A 27987-nucleotide genomic window follows, 5' to 3' on the forward strand; every position below is an offset into this window, starting at 1 on the left:
TTAAAACAAACTTTCCAAACACCATTTTTTTGGTCAAAGTCTAACATGTTGGCTGTTATGTGTTTTTTTGTTAATGTTGTAGTATTTTTTTAAGGAAAGTGTGGAAATAAAACTACTTTTTCCAGAAAGTTCTCAACTGATGATGGCATTTATGAAGTTTTGAAAACAGGAACAAAAGGGGCGAATATAAAGATAGCTTATCTTATCTTTCACTGCAAATTTAGCATTCAAACTGATTTGTCACATTCGATTAAAAAACTGTAATGAATCATGTACGACCCAAAATGCAGGAGACCGGTCATGGAGAAAGAATCTTAAAACTGGAATGATTAGAGAAACATCTGAATTTCAATATGAAGAACAAAAGGAGAAACAAAAGGCATGACAACAGCAGACAGAATGGAACTTAAACGAAAGCCAGATTCTTCAACCATACTGAGGATAATAATTAACTAACCGAAGAAAGCTTTGGATAAATGAGCAACTTAAATCTGATATGACTTTGACAAGGGAGAAAACATCAAAACAGAATTTAACCTGAATCCAAAGAACACAACTAAAGGAAATAAAACCAAAGTAATGGGAGCAATCCTCATAAAATCTGCAAATATCACAACAACTTTGACTCTGGATAACTAAGTACTTCTGGGTTGATAGAACCAAAATCTGATAGACATTGAGAAACCACAATATTATTTTGGGCAATGATAGAAAAATGAGGGCTAAGAAACACAGAACTTGTTTTCTATGCTTTCATTTTCTCTAAGTGTGTTTTATTTGTTAATTTCTCACATGACATGCGATATGTTCACTGTTATTCTTTCCAAAGAGTCAAAGGGGGCAATTTGCTTCTAGGGAAAGTAAAACTCTTCAGGGTGGAAAAAATCCAAGCCTTTTTTAGTCTTATTCATATCAAATCTTTTAGAGCTGTGAAAATTCTGCTTAAATAAAAAAAAGCCTCTTGTTTCTTTATTTAAAGGTTTTATTTCCATGATTCCAATTTCTTATTCTTGTTCCTCCTTCTTTTTCCTTCTTTACAGATAAGCAGCATGGCCCGTTTGGGTGATCTGATGGAATGGCTTCGTCCAAAAATGTGAGGACGGATTTAAGGTGCCTGGTCATCATCTGTGGATGTATTCGTGTTGATGAGTAATTTGAGGTGTTTTTAGTGGGGCTAAATGATGGTGGGAGCGGCTATCAGAAAAAATAGTGTTTCGCAAGCCATTTTGACCGATTCCTGACTTTTCACTCTTAATTTCCACCCTCCATTTTGAGTTTGAGACAAGCCAGGAAGAACTATGTGTTGCAGTTCCACCATTAACCACTGGGGGTTGGTTGCAGAAAAGAGCAATTCACCATTGACCTCCCTGGTACACTGCCTACATGCATTCATGATTCAGTAATCTGTTTTGGATTCATAAGGATTTCTTTGATAAATATGTGTGAGAAGCACAGTTGAAAATTTTCTTAAACTAGATGTTTACATTTTTTCTAGCTCAATTTGGTGCAAATTATATTTATGAGAGAAGCTCCAAACTCTACTTTTACACTGTCTTTTTGCCATTTTTGCAACATCGTTAAAGCAGATGCAAGAAACTTTATTCGTCAACTCACTTTAGGCTTCATTTTCACTCTCCAGAAATGGGTGATGTCATAAATCAGGCATGTCCAAAGTCTGGTCTGTGAGCCTTATGCAGCCTGCATTTAAATGTCCACCTTCCGTTGTGAATTGAATTGACTGTTATGATTGTTGATCAGGGGCTCGTAAATAAAAAACAACAAACATTTTCTTTATTTTATTTCTGGTCCTTAAATATAAAATTCACAGTAATTTTGGTTAAAATGTAATTCGTTTTTCTTCTTTGTGAAAAAATTAAATGTATTCCATTGCAATAAAATATTCATTTGGTTTATTAATTTGCATTTAATGTTGTTAAATTAAGGGTTCAAAGAACTGGATGGTTTGCCCTCACAGATTTTCACCTCACCAAATCTGGCAACCTTTAATCTAAATTTTCATGTGCAGTATGTAAAAACATTAATACAGAAAATTTGTTTACACATATGTGTTTAAAAATGCGTGTCTTCAAAATGTAAGGTAAACTCCCCGTCATGCAAATTATTGTAATGAAAATCTGCCGAAGTGCCAAACTAAAGGTTTAAACGTTTTAGCCTCTCGTCTAATGAGTGAAGTCTTGTTTCGTGAACGTTCCTCCTGGCTTTGCCGCCATTGGAGTCTGATTGTCATGTCGCTCGGCGCTTAAATAATCATTCACACGCTGCCAACGTCTCTCTCGTCGCTGACATCCGTCTACAGGCAGCGAGACAGACGGTGCTGCTCCCCCGCCTCCCCTTCTCCTCCCCCGTGCGGTGGTTGTCCCTGCCTGTAGTCCAATTCCGCGGTGGACGCAGTCTGTTTGCGGGGCGGGCATGTTCCTGGGGAAACTCGTTTACCCAGAAGCCCACGCACCACTTCAACTTAGAGACCAGGCTTCCTCGGGCTTCGGCAGCGTTTCCCATTTAAACAAACAGTGACGAAGATGGCGGAGAGTTAATGGTGTAAAGAAGAAATTATCGATCCGGGAGAGAGACGCGGGAGCCAGGTAAGACAGCGTCGCGTGCTCGCGACAGCGTGGCCACTTTAAGCCCGGTTCGGTTTGGCTTTGCAGACACAGAAATGAGAGTTCGGGCTCCTCGCGCAGAGAGGTGCAAGCGTAGCAGAGGCATCGGTGCGTTAGGGGCACAGTGCATGACAGTGAGGAATCATCAGCTCGTCCGTGGCTGTGAAGTGCACGTCCAGGTGCAAGTGTCATTCGGTGCCGAGATGCACGAGGCTGTGGCGGAGCTGGTCCCGTTCGTTCGGCGTTGTTCACGGCGGAGGGCAGGAGCGATTCTGGCTTAGAACAACACGGGGAAGTTTTGCGATAGGACCCACTGTGGAGAGTTGAGACGAGAACGTAACACATGGTGATAGTAGTGGCTGTCTCGTTCCCTGGAAACGGCGCTGCCGCATCGCGAGCGCAATCGGACCGAAATGTTTTGGTCGCGCGGGTTCAACAAGCAGAAGAATCCCCGTGCGTCGTTGTGCATCATGTTCGATCCTAATTGTCATTTATTTTAGAGGGGCTGAAGCGCATCGCTGTCTTATGTTGGAGGGGGGCTACTGTGTGCAAAAAGCCTCGATGTTTTAAAGTGGGGGACACACATTAATTCATATTGCTTTCCCCCACGAGGAACCCTCAGTCTCCTTTCTTCCCCTCTAGTTCTGCTCCCTGCAATGATGTGGCCACCTCGCCTGCAGGGGGCAGCACTGAGGCCCTGACAGCTGAGCCGGTCAAAGCTCACGTGGAGCTTAAGGCCAATCAGTGGTACTTTATAAAATCATGAGCCACTCTAAACTTTGTCTTATGAACTACATTATAGACTTTCCCCTTATCAACTTTAAATCACCTGTTTTCTTATATTTCTAAATGGTATTGCAGTGCTTGCTTGCTGACATAATGTCAGCAGCAGATATTATAGGATGCTTTTAGTTTGACTGAATTTACAAAGTTTCCTAAATCTAAATAATAGTTTGGATTTAATTTTATTTTAAAATGTATCTCTTATTTTTTATGTTTGAACTGTATGGGTCCCTATAACATTTAGCATAAAAACGAACTAACCTACAAGTTTAGTTCATTTAAAAAATGTTTTTATTGTAAATGCTTTAATGTTTTTACGCTTCATAGGGTCTCCAGAAAAAACTTGTGGCCTTCTCATGTTTTAACCTAAGAAAAATCCCATATGATGGTAGGATTTTTAACCAAATTATTTTTTGGAAATTCTAACAGTGCAAGCTAGATTTCAGCTATTTTCTGATTTATTTTAATTTAATATTTTTTACATTATTTAGGAATAAACCATTCATTCGTCAAACGCCAAATAGTAGCATAACATCCGTTATAATCATTCTTTTTTTAAATTTACTTCATCAAATTAATTTAATTTAAAAAAAAGTGAAACTTTGATTAATAAAAACAACAAAATCAGTTGTAGCTTCAAAACATTAGAATCTGTTTTTTATGGGAAAAGAAATTCCATTTTCTTTGTGAAGATCCATTCGATTTAGCAATTTTTAGCCATCTCTTAAACAATACCACTATTAATAATTGAATGTATCTTTTTACACTTAAATCCTAAAATTAGGTTAAAAATCCTTCAGTATCAGTCTTGCTTAAATCAATGCACAAAGGGGAATAAAGAACTGAATAACCACACAGGTGGATTAGATGTTGTTAAAATGAAAACTATGGTAGTAAGTTGTTCTATAATGCTATCCCCCTGAGACATTTTGGTAAACTACTTTATCCCTTAAACCAACAAAGAGCTCACATGAAGCAGGAAGCAACAAGTAAGCTTACAGGTTTCAGACAGCAGAAGACTTATAGGATAGTTAAACACACATCCATACTACAAAAGACTGCTTCTGTCTCAATGCTCTATGCTCTTTTTACTGATCATTTTTTCAAACTCTCGCATATTTTTGGTGCATTTCTGGAATTGTCTTTTGAAGAGACTGGCACTGCCTTCCAGAGCCTGCAGCTCCACAGAGCTGACAACAGCCAGCTCGCGTCTCGCGTTGTGTGTCTGTGCATTGTGTGTGCACATGCAAAAAGCACTGTGTCCTTGAGCCTGACACCAGAGCTGTACCACAGCACCAGCTCTCACTGGGTAATAGCAGTCTTCCTCTTCAGTGTGTGCAAACAGACGGTGAATGGATGAGCCGATGATGCTTGTGCCACTGCGAAGTGCAGGTGAGGGGACGGCCGGCCTCCAGTTAATTACACCGAAGTCCTCGTCTAAATCTGGATATCCCTCCAAACGATAATTATTTTTCGTTGTCCGCCTCTTTATTTTGTCCAGAGGATGAGAAAGCACCCTGTATGAAGTCCCTCTGTAGTTTATATGTACATCCATAAATCTGCCGTGAGTCACAAGTGGATTGGAGCGTGCAGGAAAAAAATGGTTAGTGTATTTCAACACTGCTCCTTTGTGCAGAAGCCCAAAATACTTTTCTCTTTACCTTTTAAATTATAGTGCGAACCAATTCTCCCCTGAAAGATTCGTGAGTCAGAACAAAAAATGAACTTTTATAGAAAAAGGCAAACAGCAGAATGACACCAAGTCGTATGTTGTACTGAAGAACATTTGAGTGAGGGAAACAATAAAGCTCAAGAATGTGCTAAATGTGGGTTCTTGAACGCACATCTAGTCCATGGTGTTCACACTGGACAAGCAGGGAGGGACTTCTTTTTCTTTTTCCACTGTTTACTAGTGCATGTCCGCCACCTAAAGATGGAAAAGGCTTTGACGGGTTGGGGTCTCTGCTGAGGTAATCGGCGGTCGCCCCGGCTGGTTGGCCCTCGAGGCCTGAGAAGAGCTCTGCCAGGGGCTTTACCTGGGGGCGGGGGCCTGGGCTTGCTCTGGGGGGGCAGCGCTTTCTGGTTCCTCACTCCCTGTGTGGGGTGGGTGGTGTGGGGCCTGGAGGGTCGGCGCTTCGGGGATGGGACCCCTTGGCTGAGGAGACCTGAGCCCTAATGGGGGGGGGTCCTTTTAGTGCCCTACCCGCCAATTTTAACTGTACCTTAGACATTTAGGGCCCCTTGGTGGGGAGAGTGTTTGGACAGTAGTAGCCGCGGTTACATATGCAAAATATCTTGATCGGATCAATGGTCGGATTAGAATTCAACCATGTACATGGGCCCAGAAAAACTTTTTACGATTAGAACAAACGTTCTCATGGTCACACTTTCGGTCGGACTAATTCATTTGGGCATGCACAGTAGTGTTGAAAATACCAGAAGAGGAAATGAGTCCCGCTGTAAACAAGCTGCCATTTACATTTGTGCAGCAGCTCAGTAATATACGAGATGAGCTTCTAAATGTGCTTTTTATTAATGTTATGAATATTATGAAGCGCCTGTTCGCTCATTTTATTTTTAATCCGTGTGGTCTGTGCTTTTTTTTTTTTTTGTGGAAGAATGGATCTGGAAGAAGCCAGGGCTAGGAGAATGCTTACACGCGCTAACAGCATTTAGCCTTTGATGAACACACAATCCATGCGGGAAATGCTGCAATCTGCATCTTGGCTGCACGTAAATATGTGGGAATAACATCGTGTCAGGACACGACTGGAAACACAAATCCATATGATTGTTTGAATGGTTTCTAAGGACTGAGCGACATTTCTGCTTTGAAAAGCTCACACACCGCCCCAAAGCCGCTGTGTGAGCTGGAGGTCTGAGCTCTGCCCGGAGATACACCTTTACTGGGAGACCTGGTTCTCCTGAGTTCGGTAGCTCGCTCACCTAGAGCTGCGAGACAGATCGCAGTCCGAAGTCTCCCACACATAGCGCACACGTAACAAAGCATCTTCGCTTCCCCTCAATCACAAAGTCCGGCTGCTCTACTCAGAGACACGGTCTCTCTGTCCGCTGGTCCACTTGACTAATCAAGTGCAGGAGCGGACGACTTCTTTTCTATTTTTTTTTTTTTCTCGTTAAAGTCACTTCCCTCAGTTTATACTGGATCATTGCGGATGAGTCATTAGTTGGGAAATAAAACAAATAAAGTAATAAAGTAAAATAACGAATAATAATTTTATAATAACGAAAAATATCGTCCATCCCGATGGTTTACTGCAAACATCGTCAACTGCCAATTTAAGGGACATCGCCCCACCCAATCGTGTGTGAACATTAGTTGTATTACACAATACATGTTGACAAGTGAACATTTTTGGAGCCAATATGTTTATAACATTTGAGTGTGTGTGAGTAGACAGGCCCCATCCTTATAGACTTGAATTACATCTGAACCTGACTGTAATGATTATAAACATCCAGTGACTTGTTGCTTTATGCTGCTTCATGGTTTTACCCCCCCCCCCCCCCCTTCTATAATCACCCTCCTATCCCCTCCCTCTCTAACATCCCTCTCTCTTCTTCCCTCCTTTCCTTTTCCGTCCGGTCCAACACAAAAGATTTTCAAATATGATTAAAATTAATACATTTTGGCCTCGATTACAAAAGGGGTTTATTCAGACATACCTCTGGTTTGTCAGAAGATTCATAACCTCCTGTTGTTAAAGTAAAATATATCCAACACAAGAGACCTTCAGCTCTCATCTGTTTGCCCAGCTGTTGGACAGGACAAGTTAAAAGAAAAAGAAAAAATTTCTTCTGGCTTGGTGCATCACTGTTTTGGTTTATGACCAGTGGAGACGTCTGGCGGCAGGAGCCCAAGGCAGCTGGCTTGCGACAGATTTCGAGTCAACTCTGTGGCTGCAGTCGGTGCACACGCCCACCACCTCCACGTAAGGAAGAGAACACGGAAATCCCATGAGGGGTTTTCGCTAAGCGGATGGCGGGATGAGTGCATTGACGAGTAGGAGGAGGGTGACAGTGATGCATTATATTTGCTGATTGGAGAAATAGGGAAAAGGGGTTAGCGAGGGATGCTGGTGACGAGGTCAGGCTCTGGGGGCAGGGATCTCGAGGCTGGCTGGGAGGAAGGCAGGACACACACCAGCTGAGGCAGTGCTAGGAGGAGTTTGGTTGGCGTGGGGTCTGCAGACTTTCTGGAATTTAGCCTGGCATTTTTTGCCTTTTGGGCCATCTTGAGCTGAAGTTTGTCTTGTTTCTGATATACTTTCTTCCATCTGTAATAACTTGATTTCCTACTTTCTTTTTTTGTGGCTCAGTTCACACGCTTTCCTCTCCAGCTGTGGTTGACACATCAGAAGCAACAGGACAAAAGGTCAAACAGAAATGAATCTGTAGCATTTTAAACATTTTTATTCAGATGAAGGAGAGCGTCTTTTCCTTTTATGGTGTTTCCTCAGAACATCTCCAGATATCCACTGACTGGATTTAATCCGCCCTAATAACAATTTGGATGAGTTTTTTTTTTTTAAGTTGATTAGTTGACAGTTTTTGTTATGAACATCAGCTGTTTGTGACGTTTTTGACGTCTGTGTGTGGGATGGAATGTGTCTGGAAGTGCCATGGGGTTTATAAAACGTCCAGAATGAATCATCACAACGGTTTTTGGGGTGGTTTGTCAAAGAAGTCGTTCAGCAAAACGTGGTGATCTGGAAGATACTTTGTAAAAACCATTGACTGTATAAGAATTGGACTGAGTAACCCCTCCCCCTTGGTGTTTCAAAGAGGAAGGACCCGCTGGCTCCAATAAGCCAAAATCCCATATACATCTGTTGAGAAATATACAGCCATTACTCAGTCATTCCATTTGTCAGAATAATCATTCTTTCTCTGATAGCTTTTTTAACATGTTCTTGCTTTTCTATAATAATTTTCTATTGAGGATAAGATGGAGACTTTATTGATCCCAGCTTGGGAAATTGGGTTTTTGCAGCATCCGCATTAGGCTCAAAGATACAAACACACAAAGGATGGGTGACAAAAGAAAAACAGAACAATCAATAAGAAAAAGAAACTTCAGGGAAAAACGATTGGTTTGCATGACAGAAGTAATGACAGAAGTTGAAGTTATAAACTGGCCAATCAGATGCCTCAAAAGTATGTGATCTCAAACAAATGTTTCAAATGTTTTTGACTTTCCCTGAGCTCCATTTCAAGTGGTAGGGGTGTGGATTTCCAACAAGCCATTCCCATAGAAATGTTAACTCAGACCAGCTTGAAGCAAACGCTGCTTCCTGACGATTTCCAACATGTCGGCCTCCATATCACAAACAAATGGCCACTGAATTGACTTCATTTTGTTGGAACCATTTTCAATGGGTGATGCTACACCTATTGGTCCAGATCTCACAAACGGTCAATAGTAAAAACATTGACCAATAGGCTGGAGAACCATGGATGCGTTCCATCAGCTGAAGTTTTTATGCTCTACAACACGCCAAAAGGCCTCAAACTCCTCATGGCCAAATTTCCACAAAGAGGAAAGCTTGGATGTAACCACTAAACAAACAACTCTGACCTATTTGTGAATCAACCCCATATGACCAAAAAAAGTAAGACTATTTTCCCTTTTCAGCATGATTGTTTTTCTTGTCCATTTCAAAAGCTGAATTGTAATACCGGAAGAATTCTTGTTAGTTCATCTTAAGTTTTTGGGTTTTTCCTTTTTTGGTGTCCGGTCTCTTTTGATTTTGAAAAAAAAAAAAACATTACTAGCATTCATCAAAACATGTTTGAATGGTTGTGAGCAGATTTTAGTAAACTGTTCTGTTGTCAAAGATTTGGGTGCTTGGTCACGTTGAGTGGACCTGCTGTTTTTGGTTTTGGTTCACTTTAAAAAAATAAAAGTGTCTTAAAGAAAAGGTTTGTTTAAATCAACTTAACGGGGACTTTTCCCCTTGAAGTCTTTAATGTTTTTTAACATTTACACAGTGTTTTAGATAGGCTTTCATAACATTGACATAAATATTGTATAGAGGCTGTACAGTGGTGTGTACTGTTGATTCACAGGAAGTTATTTCTATGCAAATTATGGTTTTCTGTAGGTACTTCGGATTCCTCCCACAGTTAAAAACAGGCTTCATAGGTTGATTGGTGGCTCTACAGAATCCCTTGGGTTGGAACATGTGTGTGTTTTTCAGTGATGTGCTGGGGAACTGTTTCGGGTGTACTCAGAGGTGGCTGGGATTTTGAAATCTTGAAAGGTGAAAAAAAAAACCTATCTTGACATTTATGTCAGTTTTTGTGACTTAGGAAGACACTTGTAGTGAGGTGAGTGGTAGCGATGAGGCTGGTTGTTGAAATTTTTGTCAGTTCAATACATCCCTATAGATGGTTTCCACAGAGCCCATTGGTGAAACTACAGCTAGAGCGTCTCTTTGACTGGAAACCGTCAACATGCAGACGGTTTGACAGACATCAAACAGTGAGTCACACGGTCGGCCTGCACTTCAGAACACAATGGAAACGTGCACTGTGTTGCAAATATGATGTTCCTTAAAACAGGTCTAAAGGTGCTTTGTCACGTTTTGGCTCATGAGAAAACTTTAGATAAAAATATGGGTCTGTAACCCTTGTGCTATCCTAGGCACTTTAACATTGGGAGTTGGGTCATCTAGACCCACTAGACAGTGCTCTGAACTTTTTTTCTTCAATGATTTGTGAACCTCACTGGTGTCCATGGATTACATGAAATCTTTCCACCTTTATCCACCTTTGTCATGGTAGGGAGAACACGTCATTGTAAGGGTGGGGTCATCTAAGATGGCACAAGGGTTAAAGCTGAAAGACAGATCTGCTTTGAGGTAGGACTTTATCACTAGATCTAATGAACGAGAAGGAACTTTTTCGTGTTCTGGTTTCAAAAGATAAACAGAGCGGAATTGCGTATGTTTAAGTGTCCTTGTCTTTGTGCCTGCTGTGCCACACGATTAGGCAGCAGATGTATTAGAGACTGACACAAAAAGCTGCAATTAGGCTAATAGATTAGTGTTCAAGCAAACTCTAAGCCCAAAGCAGCGTTTCAGAATTTCAGAGCGGCTCAAATTTAGAGCTGAGCTGTATCAGCAGATGAGACTATTGTTTTGGTAAATTTTAGGCTGAAGTTTAAGGTAAAACTCAGTTTTGGCCACCCCCTTAAGGGGTCGCTACAGCAAACCACAATTTGAACATTTGACTTTGCTTCAGTTCTACTACGGTTGGCCTTCCCAACCCAAACCTCTGATTTTAACCGGACTTGGGACAGGCATATGGAGAGACTGGAAAGTGCCACCATGTGGTTGCAGTAATCTATTCCTGTAACACTGGAGCTTAAGTTACAATAATTCTTCAACCGTTTACACAATTAACATACTTCCAACAGATTCTAAAGCAGAGAAAAAGCAAAAGTATAGTCTCAGTCCCATCCAAGGACTAACCAGGCCAAACCCGTCTTTGCTTCTGAAGCCAGACAGGATTGGTCGTGTCCAGGGTGGCCGCAAATTGTAGTAATGTTAATATTTAGAACAAATAAGTAGATTGACAGAGGAGTGGGCTGCAGCATCAGCTGACTGCTTAAAGATGCTTCTACAGACATCCATTAAGAAAGATGGAAAGATGTAATGTTTCAAGAACAAAGAGGGTTCTGATTGGTTGGGCCTCAAAAGTGGGACATATGATGGTAATTTAATTTAGAACGTTTTTTTCACCCAGCGCTGATTCACTTCTGAAGAAATCCATTCCTCACAGAGTTTGGAAAGTGGGTCCACATCAACGCAGATCAGAGTAGGTCTGGAGATGCTCTATTTGTCTATTTGTACAGGCACAATTGAATTCAAATAAATATGCATCTACTTTACACATTTATTTTCAAAACTAATTTTTTTGGTTGTGACAAACACTTTTCACTTAATATTTAGTGAAAAAAGTAGAACTTTAAACAATAAAATGTTGAATTTTTATATTATAAACTTATGAAAAGCGTTGTTAAAAAAAAAAGTTAAATAAATTATTTCTGTGGTAAATGATTGTGGATTTTATGATATAACGTTGATTTTCTACAGAAAAATACATTTTAATTTTCATTAATTTAATTTTTTTAAACATTATTCCAGGTGCAGAAAGCATAACATTACTGGAGTATTAAGTTGATATGTATCACAAACGTGAGAGCAAAGTCTTATCCTCCTCTTCCTCCTCATCATTAATGTTGTCAATGTAACTATTGCTTTTCTACTGCCTGTCTCACTATTGATACACAGCGTTAAGACAGTTCCAGCATTCTGCATCACTGAAATTGTCTATGAAAGTTAACACAATGATAAAAACAACATTTGGTTATGGATGATGTGTGGACGGACATTATTTCCTGCTTAAGCTTTAGTTTTATTGCTTAACAACTATGTAAAAGTGGCCTTTTTTGTAGTTTAGGATATGATGCACTGTGTCAGAGTTCCTTTGAACAGGAATTTTTCTATTGTTAAATCTCTGTCGACACCAGTAGACAATTTCACTGGAAATCAGGCAAACAAATTGTTAAAAAAAAATCTATTTTTTCATAGTACAAGTAATTATTGCTGACAAAGAAAGAAGGAGGTTGTTCTTATAAAATGTCCTCTTATCTTGTTAAATGCAGTGACCTGTTTGACTTTTAGCTGTACATCCTCTTTGTGTTATTTTCACAATACACACAGGAAAATGGAGAATGGGTTTTCTTCCAAGAATCTGCACCGGCATTGCCTTTAGTTTCTAATGGTTGGCTTAGTTGACAATGCAACTTCAGAGAGAGAGGTATTTTCGAAACCACCTACTTCTGTAAAATGTGGTTCCAGCATGAGCTGCATGTTCACCTCCACAATTAGTGACTTGCAGTAAAAAGCACAGACATAACACTGTTTTGTTATAACCTTTTCACAAAAGTATAAACTTTAAAATTGCTTAGGGAAATGCAGTCCTGATGCATCAAAATGCTGGTTGCAGTACTATGAACCTCTCGGTGTTGAGGTCAGACCTCCATCAACTGGACTGATGTTTTTTTTTATTGTGCCCCTTTTGTTGCTTCATCTAAAACAGGGGTGGGCAAACTACGGCCCGCGGGTTGGATCCAGCCCGCCTCCATGATTGGTCCGGCCCACTGAACAATATCAGAGAGCCATGTTTTGTTTTGTTTTTTATCTGGCCACATGATCAATACCCGCATAGAACGTGACATTTTCTTCCCCCCTCCTGCAGTCTGTGCTCCAACCTGAAACCCTCTAAAATCCCTGTCAAATAGAACAGAAGACAGTCTTCCCTTTCTACGTCGCAGTTCATCTTTCCCGGTTTAGCTCATTCTTTTAGAGCAATGATGCTGCTTTTTTTAAACAGCACACCCTGTTCTGCGTCCTGATTGGCTGGAGACCTTGTCAATCAATCTCCTCTGTGCCGTGTCTCCTGTACAGAAACCAGAGCTCTTCAGATCTACAGAAATCTGTGATCGATCAGATCTTTGTTTTCATTCTAAGATCCTGGACCTAATTTATATTAAGGGTGAAAATGTTCATGTCTGTCTGTGAAAAGTGTAGAAAGTGGGCAGTGAGGAGTTTTTCTGTCATAAACTTCTGTAATCATTCTCCGTGAATTTCACTGATCATGGTTATTTTTAGAACGTAACTCTTTCAATAAACGAAGGAACTCTGTGCTGGTGAAAAGGTAACGCCGATACAAGTAGCTGCAGCAGAAGTCGTAGAAATTTGCTTTTTTTCATTATTACTGGATGAGAAACAGACGTGCAGGACACAGCACAGTTTTAGTGCAAACTGGGAGACGTGAGAGAAGCTGCAGCCCTCAAAGTCTCAGCGGGAAAATGACGGCAGAGGATCCACTATTTATTGTTTTTTCTTTTTAATCTATCAGTCTATAATTTTCCTGACGTTTTGTCATTGAAAATCACAGTTATTTGGTCATTTTTTATTTAAGTGTTATGTTATTAAAAGGATCATGAATTTCTAAACTTATTATATTATAGGGCTTTACAAAAAGAAAAGAAAGATAAAAGAAGTTTCAAGTTTTAAAGAAAGAGTTATTGTGGCCCTCACAAGATAAAGTCTGAGGACACCGCTGTTGAATCCATGTGGTGTTTGAAGATTTGTTGTTTTTCATTCTTCCTATCATTCAAACACCACATGAACACACCATTTCTCTAAGTTTTCATGAGGTGTAATTGGCTCTAAATTGAGAACAAAAGTTTTAACCTATAAACTCTAAAATGTTCTGTTTTAAAATATAATTTTCAATCCAAATGTTTTCATCCAGATTCCTTGTTATTTCTTTCTCACACCTTGCATCTGCTCCACAGAGCGATGCTCTGTAGCGTAAAAGCAGATTTGTGAGAGTGTAGACAAACCTCAGTGCTCCACCTTTCCTTATTCTGCTCTCACAGCTTATTTTATGCTAGCAGTTGTTGGGAGTAACAATTGAGGTGCAGAGTCAAACATGTAGACCAGATTCCATGGTAAATAAGCACATTTCTTTTTACTCCCAGTGATCTGATATCTTCGGTTCTGTAGAATGTGTGTGTTCTTCAGAATTTTGTTTGTTAGATCTGAAAATGTTCTTAAAAATGACTAAAATTAACAAATGCTTGTTCACCCATTCCAAACTTAAAGTCTTCACCTGTCAGACTTATGAGCAATTCAAGTTAGGGTTTCTATTTCTGATTTGTGCCAATGGAAATTTTTGTTTAAAAAAAAATTGAGCTTCTTTTGCATCATCCCAAGTCTGATTTTACCTTGCACCTTTTGGTTCTTTAGGATAAATTGGTGTTGGAGAAAAGTATGTCATTCGAATTATAACTAAATAGAATTGCATGAAATGGAGAGCTTATTTTAGCAATGACGCCAGACTTGGTCAGAAACAAATCTTTTTTGCTGCTTACTAGAGCCTGAAGCTACTATGACTGTCATAAAAGAGATGAGTAAAAGAGTCTATAGTGATGTCCTGAAACAAAACATGTCTTTTTATTTTACTGGAGGTAATTGAATTGTGTCAATGCCTATTGACGAATAATTGTAGTGGCACTGATTTCACCTAAGGTGAACATAAAGGTGTGCATACTTTTCTTTTCTACAATCACAGTTGGAGAATTGTGTTTATTTAGTGTGACATGAGGGGGGAAGAGAAGTGTGGGTTGAGCTGAAGGAGTGTTGGAGCTGTGCGGTGTGTCCTCGGTTTCTGTTTCCTGGCTTCCTGCAGAATGTCTCTGTCCGTGTCCTTTACTGCTTTATTTTTCTGAGAGCTCTGTGATAGGAATGTCAAGTGGCCATCTCGGTGTGCTTTTCCCTGATCTGCTTTGTTTTGTAACTTATGTTTCACTCTGGATCCATGCCTCGTCCCCCCGTCTCCGTCCCTCATCATCTGCTTCATTCATCTTCTGCGCCGTCCTTTTATTACATGCAGTCAGCTGGAGGCCATGAAAACACATGTCCAAGTCAAAGCGGTTACACTTTATTAGTTAATATAAAACATGTCTTTTCGACAGGTCTTTCTGTTGTGTCAGTACAGATCTTTCTGGGGGGGGGCTTGGAGGATGGAGGGAGGGGACGTGGAGAGTAGCTCTATTAACGTGGCGGCTCCCGCTAAAATTCTGGGAGTGCAGTCGCATCCAGCTGTTACTAGCTGTGCGAGACTCCGTTGCCATGACAACGCAGCTCCATGCGCCCCGCTCAAGGTCGTTCATCCAGCTCTGAGCCAGGCAGCACGCTGCTCATAGGATGCAGAGGGATGGAGAGAAAAAAAAGCCCCACAGAATGTATTTCAAAGTGACCAATCAGAAGCGCTCCGGTGACGGTGCAGTCGGAAAAAGGAGCTCAGCCTGTCCTGCATCCACTTTGTTATGCACACACACAAAGACAATGATCACTTGTTTCACTTTACAAAATGGAACAAAAGACGGAGCAAAACTTGCAGCCTCGAAGCTTGTAGGTTCTTTTGCCGGCTGATTAAATATTTAGCTCAGAGGGGAAACGGGTAACTCACTGGTTGCTGAAGAAGTGAGCAGCCGAGTTTGCTGCCGTGTTTTCCTTTCTCTCGTGGCGCATTGCTGTGAGGCTACCTGGGGCTTCTTCTACCCCCCCCCCCCTCCCCTCCTCACAGGGATGCAGGAGCCTCTTTAAGGCGAGACCGACTGCAGCATTCATTGAATGGCAAAAGCTTCTACACTCAGCCTAAGCAGACCAGGGTTTTTGCTGATGACTTATCAGTTGAGAATTGATTTGAATTGCTAAATAATGACTGCTGATGAAGAGCCGTTTCTGTGACAATCATCGGTTCAACAAAAGATTTCTCATCAGGCTTTATTTTTTGAGTAAAGAGCTTTAAATTAAAAAGGCAATTTGAAAAACGTCTAATAACTGAACTCCTGTTGCAGCTGTTGTGTAACCCTTTAACTGGTAAAAATAGATGGGAATATAAACGGTCTGTTAATCCAAACATAAGCAGATTAAAATGTCTTTTCTGAACTTGTATTGCTGACGGTGTCTGTACTTAAGTCTTGCTCTTAACACTCTGTGTTGAGAGGTTTTTCTTTAATTTTGATTAAACCGAAATTCTGGGAAACTTGACTTGTTTTTAGGTATTGTTCATATTTGCTTTTATCTTTTTATCCTTTTATCTTTTTATCTATTTATTGTGTTTTTACTTGTTTGAATGATTGTGTTTTTAAGTGTGAGCATCTGGCCACTTAAAATTTCCTGCGGGATCATTAAGTCTATCTATCTTGATCTCCAATTCCAATTTAATATACTTTACGACACGTAACTTTTGAACTTTAAGAACTTTATGAAGACTATAAAAGAGAAGTCTTGACACTTCGAAGGAGAGGATCTAACACAGTTCTGTCGAGATGCCTTCAGTGTGAATTGATGCTTGAGAATAGATGTGCGTTAAACACCCACTGCTGCAACATTTTTGGCGTAAATGGGGTATGAGAGGTTGCTGTGGCTCAAGCAGATATCCCTGATCTTTATTATTTGTTGAACTGATGCTCCTGAAGCTCGAAAGTTCTTGACAGCTTATGTTCTTATCGTTGGTTCATTTTTTGGGGTTGGATCATTTTTTCTTGATCAATTGATTGATCTCTTCTGCAGTTCTTTTATTTTCTTTTATTTTGTGGCTTTTAGTCTTTCATGTCGCATCACTTAATATAAACGGTATTTTCTCACCACACACGTGTTGAGGGTTCATGAGCACACTTTTAGCATATGGTGTTTACACTGGACTGTCGCTATGAGATACCAGTAAATAAAGTTGGAAGCAGCTTATTGCGAAATGTCAAAGCGGTGCAGATCTTGCTCCAGACTTTTTCTTTCACAGCTCTATTCTGACATAGGAAAGACTTGGTTTCATATAATTCCAGTCGGACACAAACCGCAATTATTAACTTCTCCACCATGAGAAACGGTTGGCACTTCGCGAATTAAAAGGGATCCCAACCATATGTCACTACCAAATACAAAGTCTCAGATCGGCCAAAGTTCAACTTGGTTTAACTTTCAATGTGCGTTTAATGGCTGCACGTTTTGTACGTTGAGCTTGAAAACTGACATGAAAACTTGCATAGGTACGCATTTAAATAGACTTTTCATTGGAAGTGGTTGCTTGAACGTGCATTGCCGAGGGTGGTGTGTACATCGCCTTAAAGGCTTCCTGTTGTGTTGTGTGTTGTGTTGGTCTGATAAAATAAAAACATCTGTTTCTCTAACCCAGGGGTCGGGAACCTATGGCTCGCGAGCCATATATGGCTCTTTTGATGGTCACATGTGGCTCGCAGACAAATCTTTAATTATAGTTTTTTTTTTTCATTAGACCAGTCCTTCTCGGGCGCGATGCGATGTCAGAGGCGCGCAGTAGTAGCAGTGCTTAGAGAGAGAAATCTGCGCCAGCGCTATCAGTTACTATTATCTATTATTTCACAGAGTTTGTACCAGCTGGAAACCTGTGAATTGACGTGCCTAAAACTGCGCGCTCCCGTCTCTGAGAAAGAGCGCGCAGATGCGGGGACAGGATGTGTGAGGGAGAAAGCAGAGGGTGGGGTGTTCTGGGGACAGGCAGCAGGTGAATCGCGCAGGGATTGTAAAAACCTAAAACCCGCTGCCCGTCATTCACTGCAGCGTGTGAGTGTGTGTTTGGCTCCCCGTCTGCATGTGAGCGTCTGCCTCACATCTACAGAACATTCAGACCTACGATCACGTTTAAAGTCTCAACGCCTGAACGAAGCAGAAACTCACCACGGATCAACCAGACTAGACCATCAGCAAAACTACCACGAGAAATACTCATCATTTATTAGCAACAGAATAACAATGTTATTAAAAAGAATCCACAGACTTATTGTACTTTAAAAATGTTGAAATTAAATCAAATGCACACATTCATTTGTATATTTAGTTTGAGGTTGGACTGAGTTGGATGGCTGTTGGGTCGCGTTAAAAGTTCTGGAGTTCATTGAACGCGTCAAGCAGAGATCTGATTGGCCCTCAGTTCTGTCGCTCAGCCTGTTGTTAGGTAGTTTGGACCAATGGGGTTCAGCTATGGGCCGAATAAGGGAAATGGGAGGGCTGCAGCGGGGAGCAGGGGAATATAAAGTTGGGAGAAGCGCTCTCGTGTCGGCGGGAGAGATTCAGGAGTTGCTGAATTAATTGAAGGGCGTTTGTTGCGGTCTGCAGTAATCGGAATAAAGAACTTTAAAAGAGGTTAAGTCTCCGTGCCTCAGTGTGGGGAAGGGACACTACATTATTGTATGGCTCTTTCGAAATTACATTTCAAAATATGTGGCATTTATGGCTCTCTTGGCCAAAAAGGTTCCCGACCCCTGCTCTAACCTATTAATTTTAACTTGTGTATGTATGTCTTTTGTACTACATTGCATCAGAGCTAAACTTTAGTATTTGCAGCCATACACTGAAGCTAGCAGGAAAGTTTATTTCCTGAAACTTTGTGACAGGAAAAAGTTTAGTCTTTCCCTTTGAGCCATATTACTATTGAACTATTGTTAGTGCAAACACAATGTTACCTTCAATATGCTGCCACTCAATTTCTTATTAGGAGAAATAATGCTAAACTACAACTGCAAAAACAGGCCTTGTATTTTTTTCTCAGTTTTGAACTCTGTGTAACCCTGTGTTGACCCTCTTTAATACCTTTACAGAGTAATACTGTACTCCTTTGACATCTAATTCAAAAGTTTCAGACTTAAAAGTAAGCAATCAAAGTGAAGCCTCTTAAGATGGGGTTTATGAGAAGATTTAAGGTACACTGGTAACTAAATATGCTGCCTCTGTTCCAAGCTTACAAGCTGGACTAATCCAAGACTATGCATTGACCTCCTGTAATTCCCTTATATCAGGGGTCGGGAACCTATGGCTCGCGAGCCATATATGGCTCTTTTGATGGTCACATGTGGCTCGCAGACAAATCTTTAATTATAGGTTTTTTTTTCATTAGACCAGTCCTTCTCGTGCGCGATGCGATGCCAGAGGCGCGCAGTAGTAGCGGTGCTTAGAGAGAGAAATCTGCGCCAGCGCTATAAGTTTACAATTATCTATTATTTCACAGAGTTTGTACCACCCGGAAACCTGTGAATTACCGTGCCTAAAACTGCGCGCTCCCGTCTCTGAGAAAGAGCGCGCAGATGCGGGGACAGGATGTGTGAGGGAGAAAGCAGAGGGTGGGGTTGTGGGGACAGGCAGCAGGTGAATCGCGCAGGGATTGTAAAAACCTAAAACCCGCTGCCCGTCATTCACTGCAGCGTGTGAGTGTGTGTTTGGCTCCCCGTCTGCATGTGAGCGTCTGCCTCACATCTACAGAACATTCAGACCTACGATCACGTTTAAAGTCTCAACGCCTGCATGAAGCAGAAACTCACCACGGATCAACCAGACTAGACCATCAGCAGAACTACCACGAGAAATACTCATCATTTATTAGCAACAGCATAACAATGTTATTAAAAATAATCCACAGACTTATTGTACTTTAAAAATGTTGAAATTACATCAAATGCACACATTCACTTGTATATTTAGTTTTAAACATATTGTCGCGGACTGAGTTTAACTTGGCTGTTGGGCCGCGTTAAAAGTTCTGGAGTTCATTGACCGCATCAAGCAGAGATCTGATTGGCTCTCAGTTCTGTCACTCAGCCTGTTGTTAGGTAGTTTGGACCAATGGGGTTCAGCTATGGGCCGAATAAGGGAAATGGGAGGGCTGCAGCGGGAGCAGGGGAATATAAAGTTGGGAGACGCGCTCTCGTCTCGTCTCGGCGGGAGAGATTCAGGAGTTGCTGAATTAATTGAACGGCCTTTGTTGCGGTCTGCAGTAATCGGAATAAAGAACTTTAAAAGAGGTTAAGTCTCAGTGCCTCAGTGTGGGAAAGGGACACTACATTATTGTATGGCTCTTTCGAAATTACATTTCAAAATATGTGGCGTTTATGGCTCTCTTGGCCAAAAAGGTTCCCGACCCCTGCCTTATATGATGCCAGTGACCTGGCAAACAATATTTGTTTGATATTTATTTTTTATTTAAATCTCGTTCACAACTGAATACTAGATAAAACAACTTATCTGTTTTAATCCGATTAGTCCTACTTTATATTTTGGTTAAAAGTAGAAGTCTGACCATCCAGTGAGCTTTGCATATTTTGTTAAAGTGCAATTTTATTTGACACAACCTGTTACAGTTTACATTTTCTTTTATGTAGTGTCTCATAGGAGACAGTTGACTAAGGATTCTCCATTCACTTCAATGTAAAGTCTTTCATTTTGGACCAAAAATTATGTTTTGAAATAAATTATTGGAATTATTATTATTATTTTTAGCAGAGGAGTTGTATCATCTTTTTTTAACTGCTTCCTAAACCCTGATCCTCGAGATCTTCCACTCTCCTTGGATCAGTTGTGTTCAGTCAATCAGAGTGTGAAAACACTTGAGTCAGCTAATCAGCTCCGAACCGGGCAGGGAGAGCTGGCAAACAGACAGGGAGGTAGATCTTGAGGACCAGGGTTGGGTAGCCCTGTTCTAAATCATCCTTAATGGACACTCTCTAAAAACTGCCAGGCTTGTTTGTCTGCTATTTGTCACACTTTTGAAAAAAGTTGGTGTTGTGTGACCTTGTGTTTAGCCAGGGGGATGAGGACTGTGAAGAAGGAAAATAAGCCTCAAATCAGCCCAACACAAACCATATATACATATACCACCATTACTATGATTAAGTAAATCATAAATTTGAATAAATTAAAGTGCATTTTTGATCAACTGACTTGGGGTTTCTTGGAATATTTTATTATTCAACTTAATTTAACTTAATAAGCAGTTTTCAATTTTGATTTTGAAGGAACTGTCGGGTTAAGATATGCAGACGTGAAAACATGTTTATTACGCTCAAGGAAAAGCAGCAAAACACCCCCAGAAAAGTACAATTTAGAAAAAATGTGTGGTAAACGAGCAACAAAAATGGTTTGGATGGGTGTTGGGCTTCATTTCATCTTAAACGGTAGAAAGATGGAGCTTAAAATAAATAAAACCAAGCACCTCCACCTTGGATTGAAAGTAAACCAGGAAGTACCACACATTGCAGTTTCTCATTAGACTACTGGAGAGTTGTTACAATAGGAAGCAATTTCCAACTGAATTCCATGTTAAAAAGTCAGATTTTATCCCAAAACAAAACAGTTTTTTTTCAAAAATATATTGAATCTTTATTGCTGTATGTCCTGTTTTTAAATCCTTTGGTGGGGGTGGGGGGGGGGTGTTAAATCAACTGTTTTTATTTAAATGGCGCAAAAATTTCTGTTTTTTTGTTTTGTTTTTTTACTGGCATGTGTGTGACGAATGAGTGGACTCAACAAAACTCAAATTTTACTTTGTCCACCCGGAGCCACAGTTTGGCGTGTTTGTTTTAGGTGAAGGAAACTCTAGCCATAGTTCCTGACCTAGATTCAGAACCCAATGAAGGACGTCAGAGATTATGTTCAATGTACATTTTTGTGGTAAGTCAAAATAAATGCTTATTATTCAAAGGATAATATAGAGAAGAAGGTTTATAACTTTTTTTATGGTACATTGTTTACTCAACAACAAAAGGGACGGACTTCAACTTTTTTTTGCAACAGCTTCACACTTTCTGAGAATTTAACACGATGGTGCAAGCCAGATGTGTCACTGGATAAAATCAAAAAAATCACAATCTGGTGAGCCCCAAAGACTCGTATCTTTCTGGGTTGGGAGATGGAGTTCACGTCCGTCTCTGCTGTGAAGCTATAGAAGCTTGTTAAGGCTTCTAAGAAAGGTATATGTCTAGTGTGTGTGTGTGTGTGTGTGTGTGTGGGGGGGGGGGGGGGTCTGGTTTTGTACTCATTTTCCATCGTAAAGATCTTGGCCTACTTTATGCGTTTGAGAGCTTGTTTTCGTACCCACACACACACACACACACGTTTCACGGTAAATGATACCAGCTGCAGCACAGCAAGCGAGTGGCCTAAACTCTGCCTGAACCAGACGGTAATGTGACCACCTCCTCAACTTTATTCACTCCTTTCCTCCCTTGTATCTTGGCTGCCACGCACTTGAGGGGTGATGGAGTGCCGACAGAAGAGAACGGGAACACATGCAAGTCAAACAAACGGGAAAAGTATCGAGCTGCCCCAAAACAATTCAGGTGCGACGAATAGGAAATGAATCCCGAATGACCAAGTATTGGTTGAACTCAACAAAAACTGTTGTGTCAGAGGCTTTCTAAGAGAAACATGTGAGTTATGAGATTCTAAGAGCTTTCACACGGAGAGCTTTCATGATCCCCTGGAGTGCTGGGTTTCACCTTCTGCTGTGGGTGTGCGTTGAGCGGAGGTTTTACCTTTATCCACAGTTTTTCTTGTGATAAAACACAATTTTTCATGCATAAGTCTCAGCTCAAGGAGGAGGAGTGTGAGGGATGGGATGAAGAGAAACAGGTTCAATCATAGCAGATTTGAGAATTTCATGGTTGTACGGGGTTGTTTATAAGAAATCAGGCTTTGTTGGTGTGCTTGCACGTCCCTTTATGTGAGTTTAGTATTGGATGCAACCTGTAGGATAAAAAATATCATCTCTTTCCAGACTGTACAGTCAACTGTCAGGAGGGAAGGACTTCATCTTCCCTGTGAATGTGTGTATGCATGGGTGAATGGGACTGTGACTGTAAAGCGCTTTGGGCCTTCGAAAGAGGGTAGAAAGCGCTATATAAGTATACGCCATTTACCATTTACCTTCAGATTTTGGTTAATAGTCTTTGATTAATAGTCTTTGAGCGGATCAGACGTTGAGTACTTGAAGAACGAGAAATAGTGGATAAACCAGATCCTGCATTCTTCCAGAGAACTTTGGACCAAAAATCAGTGAACGTCAAGAGGAAGGAGAGTTAACAATAAAAAAAAAACTTAAACAAAGCCTTAAATGAAGAACATCATCACCTGTGAGGTCTACACATAGAAAATGAAGTGGCGTTTGCGGAGATGTTAGGGAACAAACAAACTACAGTTAAGAGGAAACATAGCTAGAGATGTGTGAAGTGAGGACAAGGGTTAAGGGAGGCAATAAAGTCATCAATAATTTACCTTCTGTAGTTTGACCTTTAGTTCTGGTCAGTAGCGCCAAGTAGGCACAGCTTTTAGAAATGGGTCTGACTGGCGCAAGCCACCCTTCAAATGTGCGTAGGTGCTCCACATTCATCCAAACTTTGTTTTTTTTATTTGAAAAAGTACGTCATTCTGATGAGGTGAAATTGCAAAAGGACATTCAGGAGGGTTTAGGAAGATTTCTTCAAGTTTGAAGTGTCTTTGGACCCTGATTGTGCCTCTGTTTACTCCATTGGATTTGAAAGAGATGCAACAAATGTTGTGATACAAAAGGAAAGAATCATCATTTCTTCTCTTCTCTCTGATTTCCTTTTGTATTTTGGATATTCTAGAGCTTTTATCTGCACATCTGATTTGCCGCTTAATGCTGCACATAAACACACAAAATAAAAGTGGAGAGTTGCTATTTTACAGTAAAGTCAATTTAATTTTATGTAGTTAATGCAAAGGGTTTGGCTTCCAGATAGTCTCTAACTTGGTTTGAAATTCAAATGATGTCCATGGGGGTTAAAGCAGTAACCGAATTTCTCTTCGGATAGAGGAAGGCTTTATGGCAGCAAAGGGAAATTTCTATAGCGGTTTCCTTGTGCAGTGTTTGCCCATGGAGTTACTGTGACAAGACAACTCAAACAGCTCAACGGGAGTTAAGAGCTTGTTTTTGCTTATGAAGTTGCACGTTAAGTGATGGATCAATCCTCTCCATGCTTCAACCACAGTGTATAGCATTTAACTTTTTTTTTTTTCTATTTATTTGAATTAGGACAATGCATATTAAACAATGTTTCAGCAGCTGCTTTAACATAAACATGCCAGAATTAGCACGGGAGCTAAATTTCATCTGTTGTCCTAGGACAGGATAAAAATATCAACAATTACATTTACAACACAATGAAATAGCACAATATTAGAGGTAAAAATATTTACAAAGGCTATTACAATAAAAAGCAAGTCTAAAAATTCCAAGACAGTCACAGAAAAACAACAATAACTAATGTTTGCAGGACTGTTTTTTTTTAGCCATTGTTTAAGAGCTGTTTGGAAGGTAGGGTAGTTTTCCCAGTTCCTAATGTGCTGTGGCAACGTATTCCATTCCATTCCAAATTTCTTTTTCACTTTGTCTGAATTTGTCTGTAAAGCTTTACTTTGTTTAAAATCTGATCTTTTTTTTACTTGAGTCAGAACCCCGGTAGAAACCATGCAGTTCCAGCATCTGCTCACTTGGAGGCGATATTGCTTGAAATGTGCTCTGATCAGGAAGAAAAAAGAAAGACAAAGAAGAAAAGGAGATCAGCTATTTGTTCATCCAAACAGGCCCTGATAAAACCCTGAGAAGTTAGAAATATGAAAGATTGTACAATACTTTTTTCTTTGTGTTTATTTGGTTATATTAAAGACATTTTGAGAAGAATGACGGTACCGCGATTTAGCTGCAGCTAAAGCTGTTTTCTGAAAAGTCCCGCCCCTTTAACTGTCTCTGCCAATCATTCTTGTAGTCTTCATCACGTGTCATCAGTCTGACCAATCAGAAGTGGTTAAAGTCTTCACTTCCTTGTTCTGATTCTGTTGATAAAGTCACTCAGTTCTAACAAAAATACAAGCTAAAGCTTGTCTTTAGCGGTCTAGCTTTCCACAGAATCCGGTGTCAGACTGTGGAACAAGTGAACAAAACAATGAAGCCCAGAGACGCCAGTCTTTCTGCATTCAGCGGATTTTTGCACTACATCTCCCATGATGCATTATGGTGACAACGTCTCGGCGCACAATGAGTCTCTCCTCTTAATGTCAACAAACACATATCAAACAGTTTTTAAATTTTCTAACTTAACTTTTATTACATCTAGACATTAGAAAAGACAGCTGCAGCTTCCAGCTTTTTCTGCCACAATTATCACAAAAATGCACATGATATCGCGGGGGGGAGGGGCTGTAGATCAATGCAGACTATGAATTTCTCCTTTTTTTTTTAAATTTTTGGATGCTGGTGTGCCGCGGGATTTTTGTCATGGTTAAAGTATGTCGTGGCTCGAAAAAGGTTGAAAAACACTGCTCAAGAGCATGTGCCCTGAAGTTTGCACCAGAGAGCAAGCATAACTTAAGCAGTGTCCAACGCCTTGAAGTGAACAAGGTTCGGCTTGTTTGATTTCCCCCTGTGGTTTAGGTGAGTTTTAACACCTGCCAAATAAAGCAAACCTGGGGGGAAACAAAACTTGCAAGCGTAAGTTTGCCTTAAAGTCTAAACCCAAGAGCGTTAAAGAAAATACTCAGCTAGATCTATTGGATGTTTTCTGGTATTGCCATATCTACTTTGTTGTGGCAGACGGCTGTCTCTCAGTTCAGTGCAGCTGGTTTCAATTATTGCCGGTAATTGTGTCAGAGATATTTAAGGGCTTCTAATGATAATATCAGAGCTTTCCAGCCTTACCTTTTTTTGCCAGACGCCAGCTCAGACGAGGAAAACAAAGATGAACATGGATCTATTTGTCTGCTAGTGCATGCATCGGAATGGAGCGGTGCAGGGAGCTTGTGCTACTCACAATGTCTTTTCTATATCACAAAAACCCTCTTTATAAAATGGCATTTTTTGGTCTGCTTCTGATTTACAACAATTTAAATAAATACCAGTACAGTAAACCCTTGTTTTTCGCGGGGGTTACGTTCCAGAAAGAACCCGTGATAGGCAAAATCCGTGAAGTAGAAACCTCTATTTTTTTTTAAACAATTATTATACAATTAAATACTCTGTTATACATAGAAAAGAAAGAACAAACCATTTTACAGGCTCAAGCATTTGTTTCACAAATCAAAGTACTTTAAAAACGTTTTTTTTCAACAAATAACTTCTGTACTGTCAAATAATAATTTGAATCATCGATGTAAACAGAAGGCTTCAAATCGCGGAGATTAGCCCCGCCCACCGCGACCCGAGAGTAATTGAATTAAACGGGAGAAAATTTAAAATGATCATGAAAAAATACAAAGTACAAACGGACAAATAGTGGCTCAGGTGTATTTTAATGCTCTTCAGTCTGAGAAGCTGCAGTGTTTTCTCCTTCTCAAGCCCGCGGTGCAGCTGTGTGTGTTTGTTCGGGAGAAGAACATAGTGATTGACAGTTGGTGTTGCTCTTTTTCTATGGGTTTTAGAGAAACTTGAAATTGCAAGATGATTTGCATGTACGTAATTTGGAAAGCTGATTTACATACTTGTACATATTAAACTGCAACATTATTGACGCACAGGTAGAGAAGAAGCGGAGTGACTTTTTTAGCCAATCAGAATGCAGAACACAATGCACGATGCAAATCCGTGAAGTAGCGAAACCGTGAAAAGTAAACCGCGTTATAGCAAGGGATCACTGTACTCAGAAATGCAATTTTTAGCTTAATTTTGTTTTATGTAAGTCTTCCATCGTGAGAAAATGCTACAAGAACACCAAAAACATGATTTTCATCAGAGTGGGTCTTTAAAACATCTTTGTGGACTCTGACCTTCCTGCATCTAGGTCCTTAGTGTTCGCCCCTCAACTTTGCATTCCAAACTAGGAATATCTTTTCTGCGTAGGCACACTTAATCCATCAAATCCTAACCCTAACTCAGGAAAAAAAATTAAAATGATGCATGAAATTAAAACAACCATGCAGCTAATCACAGTTTTCCACCTTGATTCTGTTTTTTTGCCCACCCAGAAGTCATCTAATGTTTTCTTCTACAGTGTAAACTGGAGTTTGCCTCAGACTGGAGGAACTTTTGGGAGTTTTTGCATCAATTTATGATCCTAAAATTAGCATCTAGTTATTTTATAAGTCTCCTATTAAATACTTGTTTTAAAGTCCGGTAGCTTCACCTTCAAATGTTTATTTTTTGCAGTTCTAAAATACAAAAATGCATACAATATAAAATTACAGCAAACATAAAATATATGTTTATCTTTTGTCCCTTACAAAATAAAAGCCTCAGAACAAAATGATTTTAAAATAACTTTCATACTACTTCAGCTTCTTCCAGATTATTTTTTTTATGAAGAATCCTTAGGACCCTTTTAGATCCTGACCAACAAATGCTGCCTGATTCTTCTCACTTACCACTCAGCCTGGATTTTATTTGGCGTAAAATAATTTGTCAGTGAACAGGGAAATTGCTAATTAAGCCTGTTAGACGTTTCTTCTTTGCGTGGCTGTATGTGTTCAGATGGGTTTATGTCTCCTCTTTACGGCATATTACTCTGAAACACACACGCGTATATTTAGCTCTGGCAAGTCGAGACTAATTTGTGACTCTTCTGCATTTAACCTTTGTCCTCACACACTTTAGCTGCACAAAAGAGCAGAAATACAGCCGGAGAGGTTGAAGGGGGGCTGGGTAACTTGTTGCTGTGTGATTACCATGACGTGCCTGACAATTGCACATTTAAGATTTTGTATTTTCCACCGAAAGCCTAACAGAGGGCTTGAATAAGAGTTTGGTATGAGGTATAGACCGGGGGTTTCCTCCCAAAGGGTTTAATTTTCTTCATGGTTTGACTTTGTTTCTTTAAAGAGGTTCAGACAGATGGCAGGGAGGATGGGGGAGACGGGGTAAGGGTGTTTCGGCTTGACTTGCGCATGGGATTGGAGACTGAAGAGCCAGAAGAATGGACAATGACACTGTTAAGTGTTTCTCAAACATTCCATTTACTGTGTAACCCTAAACCCAGCAGGGGGGTCTTGGAGACCCCAGCCCAAGGCAAGGTGTTCTGGTTGTCCTGCAGAAACACATTTGAGCTTTTCATTCTGCTAGGCCTTACAGATATGTGAGAAATTGTGCCATTTCCATATCAGTTTTTCACCCTAGGAGTTTGATAAAGTTGTGACATATTAGACATTGTTTATTTTATTAATTA

At 40.3% G+C, this 27987-nt stretch overlaps 1 protein-coding gene across 1 annotated transcript in view; it reads left to right on the forward strand.

The window, feature by feature from the left end:
* Positions 1–2347: 2347 nt before the first annotated feature.
* Positions 2348–27987, forward strand: part of ncoa3 (nuclear receptor coactivator 3) — a 68033-nt gene continuing 42393 nt past the window's right edge. Inside the window, exon 1 of the mRNA XM_011477387.3 lies at positions 2348–2603. The gene's annotated coding sequence lies outside the window, so the exon portion shown is untranslated. The remainder of the gene's footprint in view (positions 2604–27987) is intronic.

The sequence above is a fragment of the Oryzias latipes genome, chromosome 7, assembly GCF_002234675.1.
Source record: "Oryzias latipes chromosome 7, ASM223467v1".
Classification (NCBI taxonomy): domain Eukaryota; kingdom Metazoa; phylum Chordata; class Actinopteri; order Beloniformes; family Adrianichthyidae; genus Oryzias; species Oryzias latipes.